The sequence below is a fragment of the Elephantulus edwardii genome, unplaced genomic scaffold, assembly GCF_000299155.1.
Source record: "Elephantulus edwardii isolate Elephantulus edwardi_28Jun2011 unplaced genomic scaffold, EleEdw1.0 scaffold00325, whole genome shotgun sequence".
NCBI classification, from domain to species: Eukaryota; Metazoa; Chordata; class Mammalia; order Macroscelidea; family Macroscelididae; genus Elephantulus; species Elephantulus edwardii.
The window spans coordinates 916,386-927,246 of NW_006400075.1; the positions used below are offsets into that span (position 1 = coordinate 916,386).

General features: G+C 41.9%; 1 pseudogene; it reads left to right on the top strand.

Moving 5' to 3' along the window:
- Window positions 1-536: 536 nt before the first annotated feature.
- Window positions 537-1,666, top strand: LOC102870659 (annotated as a pseudogene).
- Window positions 1,667-10,861: the final 9,195 nt, after the last annotated feature.

A 10,861-nucleotide genomic window follows, 5' to 3' on the forward strand; every position in this document is an offset into this window, starting at 1 on the left:
CTTGAGTGGTCAAGGTCTCAGAATGACTTAAAAAAACCCAGTTGTTCCCGAAACTATAAGCCTGGAGTTCTTCACTGGAAAAAAAAATTTTTTTTAAAAAAAATTGACTCTGCCTATGTATGTCTGCCCAGTTAAGATTAGTCTGTTTTTAAAACAAAACTGCCTGCCCAAGTAACTTTTTCTCCTTAAAGCCCAGAACATGCAGTTGGGAGTCTCTTATAGGCCATTCCTGGCAATATCATAAGAAATAATCTGAAGAGGTAATAGAACAAACTTAAGTTTCTGAAAACCTTCAGAGGACAATAGACATGAAGTGGATGACTGAGCTCTGTCAGGAAATACATCTCTAGTATTATCAGGAGTTGATTTAGCCTTGCTTTGTATTAAAGTAGCATCAGAGGGAGGCTTAAATTAAGCCCATAAAACTGTGTCTGAGGGAGTCCGGGCGACCCAGGCTTCTGTGAAACATGGCGGACGGCTGGGACCATAATACAAGCATAACTATACAAAGGAAGAAGAGAAAGGTTTTCCTGAAGATGAGGTGACTGAATAGGAAAAAAACTTTAAATTTGGTGAAAGAGTTGGATGCCTTTCCAAAAGTTCCTGAGAGCTATGTAGAAACTTCAGCCAGTGGTGGAACAGTTTCTCTAATAGCATTTACCACGATGACTTTATTAACCATAATGGAATTTTCAGTGTATCAAGATACATGGATGAAGTATGAATATGAAGTAGACAAAGATTTTTCTAGCAAATTGAGAATCAATATAGATATTACTGTTGCCATGAAGTGTCAGTATGTTGGAGCTGATGTATTAGATTTAGCAGAGACAATGGTTGCATCTGCAGATGATCTAGTTTAGGAACCAGCAATATTTGATCTTTCACCCCAGCAAAGAGAGTGGCAAAGGATGCTACAGCTGATACAAAGTAGGCTGCAAGAAGAGCATTCCCTTCAAGATGTGATATTTAAAAGTGCTTTTAAAAGTGCTTCAACAGCACTTCCACCAAGGGAAGATAATGCATCACAACCGCCAGATGCCTGCAGAATTCAAGGTCATCTGTATGTCAATAAAGTAGCAGGGAATTTTCACATAACAGTGGGCAAGGCAATTCCACATCCACGAGGCCATGCACATTTGTCAGCACTTGTCAACCATGACTTTTACGAATTCTCTCATGGAATAGACCACTTGTCTTTTGGAGAGCTTGTTCCAGGAATTATTAATCCTTTAGATGGAACTGAAAAAAATTGCTGTAGATCACAACCAAATGTTCCAATATTTTATTACATTTGTGCCAACAAAACTACATACATATAAAATTTCAGCAGACACTCATCAGTTTTCTGTGACTGAAAGGGAGCGCGTCATTAACCATGCTGCAGGCAGCCATGGAGTCTCTGGGGTATTTACGAAATACGATCTCAGTTCTCTTATGGTGACAGTTACCGAAGAGCATATGCCATTCTGGCAATTCTTTGTAAGACTCTGTGGTATTGTTGGAGGAATCTTTTCAACAACAGGCATGTTACATGGAATTATTTATAGTTTAAATAGTTTGCTGTCGATTCAGACTTGGAGCCTACAAACCGGTCAATTCTATCCCCTTTGAAGATGGCCACACAGACAACCATTTACCTCTTTTAGAAAATAATACACATTAACACCTCTCAAAGGAGAAAAACTTTTTGCCTGGAACAGAAAACCTTTTTTTTAAATAATAAAATATTGTGCAATATATACAAAGGAAAGAAAATATGAGTGAGAAGCAGGAAACATACAATGGAAAGAAAAAAAGAAACAAACCCCAAAACTGTGTATGAGAAACTTTATCTAAGCCACTTTCCTCCATCTCCTCTACTAGTACATCAGTAAGTAATACCTCTAAAAGCCTTTTTCTTTGTGACTCACAAGTGTGTTCTCTCTAGCTTTGCTCCCTTTCCTATAAGTAACCTGAACACTGAGTTTTATGCCTGAATCTGAACCCTGAGCCCTTTTCCAGAGATAAGACTGCCTGCTAAAGGAATGGAAATAGATGGAGCCTCAAAGTTCAGCCAGTCACTCACTGTGGACTCAACCTCACAAAACACCATGAAAATATTTTCTACCTGAACAAGTAGGCATGCAGCTTCAACTCAAGACCACCAGTAGAGAGTTAAACTGGGATCCGCTTCATCTCAGCACTCCTGTTCAGCATGTAGCAGCCAGAGAGTCTGTGCTCCTATTCCCAAATGGGAACCCACAAACAAAAAAGAAAGATAATCTCTTTCTTAAAAAGCCCTACTCTACTCAACATGAAGATTGGCATTGTGTGCTGATATAAACGGTACTATCTATTCTTCTCTTTCTACATCATTCAACAAAAGGACTGGCCTTAACAAAACCACCTTCCACCAAAAATATGTCTCTTCAACTCCTAATTCTAGCATGTGCACTTAAATTTTTCACGTCATACAAATGAAAATCCAACACAGACTGGATTCAGCTTCTCTTTAGAGTCAACTTCTAAAGATGCCTGAAAGCAAGCAGCAGTCCCTTCTTCTTTGCCTGTGGACACAGTGCCTACTCCTACCTACTAACCAAGCTAACTCCAAACTAATACCTACCCCCTTAACCCAGCACCTCAAACACAAACAAACCATAATAACATTCTTCCCTTTAGTGTCCAGGCTGAGAATAAATAGAAGCTACTACTACAGTCCTAGACATCTTAGAAAATTCCGAAGTCACTAGACTATGTTGCAACTCAGCTTCTGCAGTCCAAGACCAAATTGACGCCCACATAGCAGTTGTATTACAAACAAAAGACTTAACCTTTTAACTATATAAAAATGTAATCTCTGCCTGTTTCTAAGAAAAAATGATTGTTTCTATAAACTAATACCCTACATAGACAATCAGGGACCTAGTGCCAACCAGGAATTCCCTCTTTGGCTACTACCCATCTGAAGGAAAAATGCAGCAGTTGCCCTCAGAACTAATAACCCCCTGAGAAACCTGATATCACCAAGGGAAGCCAGGACAAAGACCAGACCAAATAATAAATCATGATAAGGCTCTAGGCCTGATCACAAAAGCCCAGACCCAAACTAATTGATGGTCCCAAGTTCTGAGAGGTACCATCTTCCCTAGCCCTCCCCAAGATCCCTATAAAAAGAAACTGTTCCTGATTGTGGGCACTTTGTTTTGACTTTCTCCTCTCCTGGTCACTTGACATCACTTTCAGATTGCATAAAGGCCTGTTAATTTCTTAAGACCAGTTTCTTTCTTTCTCTCTCTCTCATCCTCAACTCTTTTTCTATCTACCATACGGTTCCCTGACAGAGAATCAACCTGACTGGAAAGAATGCCCAGTCATAGGCAGAAATCTCCTTTCCAGTCTGCCATAACTGGTCAAAAGGAGAGCAAGCCAATCCTCCAAGCTCTCTAATAGCTAAATGGCAGCCAGATTGCAACCCAGAGCTTAACTGCCCTCTGAGAGGGAGTGGCTCTTGCAGATTCATTGCTATGTGAGCAGAGCAAGAGCCTGCCAGGACTCTTTATTGGTCTAGCTTGTACCCTCCAAAATAGGCCAAACTTCTCCATCTCTGCCTTGTCCTTCTCTCCTCTCAACTTTCCTACTGGTCTCAAAGATTGAAGGCTATTTTCCATTTGAATCCAAAAACATCCAACACCTGCTTCAAATATCAACTGCCCAAGAAAGCCTAAAACCATCCCTCCAAGGTAAAAGCCCATAATTATTCCCTGAAGCGTCCAGGGACTGATCAAATCTCCTTTTCCTTTTCCTCCCCTTAGGCCCCCTCTTGACATCTGAGGAGAGGATGCTTTCTTGGCTGTCAGAAGGATTTATCTGCTCAGCAAGAATCTGACAGTGAGAGACATCCAAGTCTGCCAGATTCTACACGCCTCAGCTCTATTTTACCTCCATAGAGAGAGAAAAGACCTGTCCCAGGGACAATTTTTGGTTCTGCCTCCTCTAAAACTTGCACACCTTTGACATTACACCATATTTCCTGCCTCTAAATGTGTTCATCTTTGGCATGATGCCTAATTTAAAGCAGTCCAAAATGGATGCCAGAAGAAACTCTGAAGATTGCACTGGAACGTAGAGAAGCCAAAGCACAAGGAAGAATTCAAGACACTAAAGAGCTAAACAGAAGATTCCAAAAGGCAGCACAGAATGACAAAGAAAAATATTACAATGAAATGGGCAAGGAGCTAGAGTCAGAAAATCAAAAGGGCCGAACTCGCTTAGCATTTCTTAAGCTCAAGGAACTGAAGAACAAATTCAAACCTCGAGTTGCTATAATCAAGGATGCTTCAGGCAGAATGTTAAATGATCCAGGAGGTATCAAAAGAAGATGGAAGGAATATACTGAGTCATTGTTTCGAAAGGAAATGGCAGATACAGAAGAATTTAATGAAATAACATTTGAGCAAGAGCCTATGGTGATGAAGGAAGAAGTTCAGACTGCTTTGAAGGAAATAGCAAAAAGTAAGGCCCCCAGAATAGACGGTATACCAATTGACATATTTCAGCTAACAGATGCTGCCGTGGATGTGCTCACCAAGCTGTGCCAAGAAATCTGGAGAACAATCACTTGGCCAACTGACTGGAAGAGATCTATATTTGTTCCCATGCCAAAGAAGGGTGACCCAACTGAGTGTGGAAACTACAGAACAATATCATTGATTTCACATGCAAGCAAGATTCTACTGAAGATTATCCAAAAATGACTGGAACAGTACATCAACAGAAAACTGCCAGAAGTCCAAGCTGGGTTTAGAAGGGGTTGTGGTACTAGGGATATTGTAGCTGATGTTAGATGAATCTTAGTTGAAAGCAGAGAATACCAGAAGAATGTCTATCTGTGTTTCATTGATTATGCAAAGGCATTTGACTGTGTGGATCATAATAAACTGTGGCTGACTCTGAGAAGAATGGGAATCCCAGAACATTTAACTGTGCTAATGGGAAACCTATACTTGGACCAGGAGGCAGTCGTCAGAACAGAGCAGAGCAACACTGCATGGTTCAAAATTGAGAAGGGTGTACACCAGGGATGTGTCCTATCTCCATACCTTTTCAACCTGTATGCAGAGCAGATTATCAGAGAGGCTGGGCTTTATGGAGACGCGTGGTGTTAGGATTGGTGGAAGATCTATCAACAATCTCCGTTATGCAGATGACACAACCTTGCTCCCTGAAACTGAGGAGGACCTCATGCACTTACTGCAGAGGGTCAAGGACTGCAGCCTTCAGTATGGGGTCTGGACTTTCTGTCCCAGAGAATGGTCCTCTGTTCTTTCCTTTAGAAAACTTGAGTACCCTCAGCCTAATATCTGATCCAAAGTGGATAAAACGTATCTGTTTGTGTGCTCAAATATGGCCACAATACTCTTTTTATAGTCAGCATTCCACATTCGATCCATCTATCCTTCAGGACAAGGGTAATTTCCTCCACCAAAATGGCCAACGGCCAGAGGTCCTCTATGTATAAGCATTCTCTACCCTCCACTCTTTCCCCTCTTTGTGTTCATCCTGCTCAGCTTTTCAGCTCCTTATGACTAACCTCCCAGGTAAAAGAGAATCTAACAAGAAACTCCATGCAACTGAAGCATTGCCTGTTTCCTTTTCCTTTCCTGACCTTGTGAAAAAACAATCCCCCCATATATACCTCCCTCGAATACTATTCACATGAACATCTTCGATCAAGCCCTACCCACTAGTCCACCAGACAGACCCCTCAGTGCCTCCACTCGCACCAAAACTCTTCTCCCACTTCCTCCTCCCTCCGCACCCATTACCTGCTCTCACAATGCAGCCAATAAATTCCAAGGTATGTTCCCCTCAGGAAGATTACTGGAGCAGAGGGAACTTTAGCGTCCAGTTTCCCTCTCAATATTAGATATGTCTCAGATAGAAGGCTATCTAGGCTCATTCTCAGAAAACCCTACCCACTTTCAAAAGGAATTGCTTAGACTACCACAAGCTAAGTCCTCACCTGGAGTGACTTATATTATGTTCTCGCTTCCACCCTCACTCTAGATGAGAGATCTCATAACTGGTAAGTTTCCCACACCCATACTGACACCCAACATAGCCAAAATCAAAGTTAAGACACCAAGCCAGTGGTATATAAGGCTATTCCTTCTACTGAACATAATTGGACTTATCAGTCAGGAGACCTGGGCATTCACGGGAGTGATCATATGATCACTTGCCACCTAGAATGTCTAAAAATAAAATGCCCACACATAAGTTAATTCTGAAAAAATTAAATAAGGCACTCAAAACCTGAATGAAAATCCCACCCAACTGAAGCTATCACCAGATATATTAACCTAGATCTCAGTATCCCCAAATAACTTCTTTTCTTTTATATACAATATATAGTGAAACCAGGCCCAGACATAAAAGAAAACCCCTCCAAAAACTAAAACAGGGTCCTCAGATGTCCCAACAAGAACTGATCAATGCAGCATTTAAAGACTTTAACAATAGTGATGAAGAAGCTAAGGAGAAACACATGAAACAAAATACCAGTGTCTGGCTTCAGCTATTCATAGCTCCCAAACTAACCCAAAATCAGACTCAATCCCTGTGGTTTGGCTGAATACCATTCCCCAGGTGTGACCAAATAACACTCCCCCAGGAGCATGCTTTTGGTGCAACAACCCTGGATACTGGGCTAAAAGCTTGCCTTAAGCAGCAACCTCCCACCAAACCTTGCCTTTCGTGTGGACAATGGGGGCACTGGAAAATGGATCAACCCAAGCCACGACACTCCAAGCTTGGGCACAGTCACCATCCAAACCTGAACTCCCATTTTTCCCAACTGCTGGAAAGAGGCGATGCAGCTTCCCTTGCTCCTGATAATGATGGCAAGTAACCTTCTCCCTTCTCATGGAATGGCACAGTTATTTCCTAAAAGGAAACCAATGTTACCCCAACCCCCACCAGTCATCTCAGAATTTAGGTCTCTCACAGTCACTCATTGTTTTCTCATTATGCCCGAATGTCCAGTACCCCTTTTAGGTCAAGATTTACTCCACAAAATGAGTCTGTCCCTCCATCTCCCCCCTTTCTCAGCATCCATTATGTTTATTTTGCAAGTGGCATCTGATCTAAATTCATTAAACTCCTTTGTTGTTGTTGTTGTTTAATGTCGTCGAGTCGTAGACAACTCATAGCGACCCTATGAAAGAGCAGCCTGAACACTGTTCGTACATATAGTTTCCAGAGGCAAGCCATTTTGGAAGTGGATGCCGCTCCTGCTTCCAGGCTTGATTTAATCAGGAAGCTCCAGCCAACACTGTCCACCATGGGTGCCCATTACCACGATTGGCACATCACTGTCACAAGCTTCAGCATCACAGCAACCACGAGTTACCTCTGTACAGCAACGCACAGACCAGTGCTATACCACCTAGAAGAATGTTTGACAGGAAGACAATTTGAACCTGGCCGAGGACCACAGATGACAATCACCCACCTTCGGCTTGGTAGCACAGCTTCCTTCCACTAGGCCAACATAGCTCTCTCTTGGTCGTCGTCATTATTAAACTCCTTACATACTAGAGAAAGTCTCCTACCTTAACCCCTGATCACTCCAATATCAATTCTACTGTTTGGAAATCTCCAAACCACAAGTCACCTCCCACCACCACCAGTTTCTATTTCACTAAAAAATCCCCACTCTTACGTTATTTCAACACAAAACCCTCTAAAACCAAAAGCTCTCAGAGGACTTAAACCCATAATCTACCATCTCTTCAAATCCCATCTATTAACTGTAGTACATTCCCCCATAACTCTCCCATCCTAGGAGTTATTGTTGTTGTTATTACGTGCCATCATGTCGCTTGCCACTCATAGCGACCCTATGTACAAGACCCCTAAACGCCAATCTATCCTGTGCCAACCTCGCCACCTCTGACACACTCATTCCCACCACTCCACTCACAGAATCGATCCATCTCATCGAGGGTCTTCCTCTCTTGTGCCTTCCTTCCACTCTCCCAAACATGATGTGTCTCTCCAAGGACCAGTCCCTTCTTGCAACATGCTGAAACTATGTCAGACGAAGCTTCAGAATCCTTGACTCCAAGGAGCATTCCAGCTTCATCTTCTCCAGGACAAACCTGTTTGTTCTCCTAGCAGCCAATGGTATATTCAACACTCTTCTCCAGCACCACAGCTCAAAGGCATCAATTCTCTTTCTGTCATCCCTATTCACTGTCCGACTCTGACACATAGCACATAATTGCTATATAGACTATGTAAAAGACTATAGCCCGGATTAGGTGCACCTTAGTCTCCAGCCTGATGTTGTTGCTCTTCAGTACTCTTGAGAGGTCCCTCCGGTTGACTTTCCCAATGCAATTCATCTCTTGATTTCCTGGCTGCTGTTACCAAGAGGGTTGACTGTGGAGCTAAGTAAACTAAAACTGTTAACTATCTCAATCTCTTCACCATCCATACTGATGCTGCCAATTGGCTCAGTGGTGAGAATCTATGTTTTCTTGATGTTGAGCTTCAATCTGTATTGAAGACTGCTAGGAGTAAAAAAAAATAAAAAAATAAAACACACTAATGGTCAATCTCTTTTAGCCCAGTATCTCTGCAAAAACAATGAAGCCATTATCCCCACCAATCCAGTTGTTCTTAATCCATATACTCTTCTGTCACATATTCCTTCTTCAACATTGCACTTCACAGTTCTTGATCTCAAGGGTACCTTCTTTACTGTACCTCTCTATCCTTCCTCACAACCCTAGTTTGCATTCACCTGGACAGACCCAGACACATGTGCACCAACCCAACTGGCATGGGTAGTCCTCCCCCAAGGTCTCCGGGATAGTTCCCATTATTTAGCCAGGCTTTACAAAAAGACCTTCTCACCCTTAGCCCCCAGTTGTATTATCCAATACGTAGCTGACCTCCTTCTGTGTAGTCCCTCCAAGACCATATGCGTGGCTCATGCTATCACACTGTTAAATACTCTTGCCTCCTGGGTTTACAGAGTATCCAAAGAAAAAGCTCAGTTAGTCTCACCCACCGTACGATATCTCGGATCTCCTCCTCACTTCATGCTCCTGATCCACACTTCCCCCTCCAAATGCAAGCTCCACTTTCCAATACTAAAAAGGAATTGTCTTCTTTTCTCTGTCTTTTTAGTTGTTTAGAATATGAATCTCTAATTTTTTTCTATCGCCTAACCACTTTATAAAGGAAATCTTTAAGGACCCTCACTTCTCCTTCCCTCCTTTCTTAACAGCTATCAAACAATTAAAAAAATTCCCTTTGTAAAGCTCTCAGCTTATAGCTCTCAAACCTTTTTAAACCTTTTCTTCTTTTTCTACACACAGACAAAGGATAAGCCCTTGTGGTCCTTTGGTCAAAAAGCAGGGGACACTTTCCACTCTATTGCTTATTTCTCCAAACAATTAGACCAAACCTACCTAGGATAGCCTTTTGTTTACACATCGTGGCTACAGCAGCTGTCTTAATCTTTGAAGCCAACAGGATAACACTTCATCAAGGGCTCACAGTAATCACAACACACACTCCCTCCAAGACTTACTCCAGGCTTTCCTCTCTCCTTCATCCTCAAGAATCCAACTTCTACACTCATACTTAACTGGACTTGGCTGTAAAATTCCAGCAGTGCTTTTACCTAAACCCAGAAACTCTCCTTCTTCCCAATGGAGGACTTGTGCACAGAAGTCCTTTATCCCTTAATTCCTTCTCTCATATTACTGATGAATGTATAACAGATGATCCAGACTGGTTCATTGAAGGGAGTTCCCATTAAAAAATAAATAAATAAATAAAATTTTCAAGCTGGGTCTGTGATTATCCAAAGGTTTCAAGACCAAGCTCTAAACAAATAAAGTCACTGAAACTGCTCAACTCCCTCCCAAAAACACTTCCCAGCAAGCAGAACTTGTCACTTTAACTTCGACACTCACCCTAGCCAATGGGTAATAACGTCTACATTTATAAGGACTCCAAGTATACCTACAACATACTTCACTCAAATATTCTCATAAATAAAGAAAGGGGGTTCTTTACTTAAAAAGGAACTCCCATCATCAATGCCTCATTCATTAAAGACATTTTAGAGGCCACCCTCCAGCCCCAGCAATCAGCAGTCACTCACAGTAGGAAACATCATACCAATTGGGACTACATCTCAAGCTCCAATAATACAGTAGACTCAGTAGCAAAACAAGCAGCCCTTGGAAACCCTATACCAGAGATCTTCTTCATAACTCTGCCCACTATTCCACCAGATGAATGGACTCTCCATAACAATACCTTACTGCTCCCATCACACACTAGCAAAATCCTGATGAAGGTTTTCTAGAATAGACTTGACAGTACATTGACAGAGAACTACTAGAAATATAAACAGTTTAGAAGAGGTCATGGCACTAGGGACATTATTGCCAGTGTCAGGTGAATCTTGGCAGAAAGCAGAGAGTATCAGAAGAATGTCTATCTGTGTTTCATTGACTATGCAAAGGCAGTTGATTGTGTGGATCACAATAAATTGTGTCTAACCTTGAGGGAAATGGGAATCCCAGAAGAATTGATCATGCTTATATGACACTTCAGTTTGGGTCAAGAAGCTGTCCTCAGAACAAAGCAAGGAAACACTGCATGATTCAATATCAGGAAAGGAGTGTGTCAGGGATGATCCTGTCCCTGTACCTTTTTAAACTGTATGCAGAACAGATCATTAAGGAAGCAGAGCTTTATGAAGAGGACTATGGCACCAGGATTGGAGGAAGATTCATTAACAACCTACGACATGCAGATGACACAACCTTGTTTGCTGAAACTGAAGAAG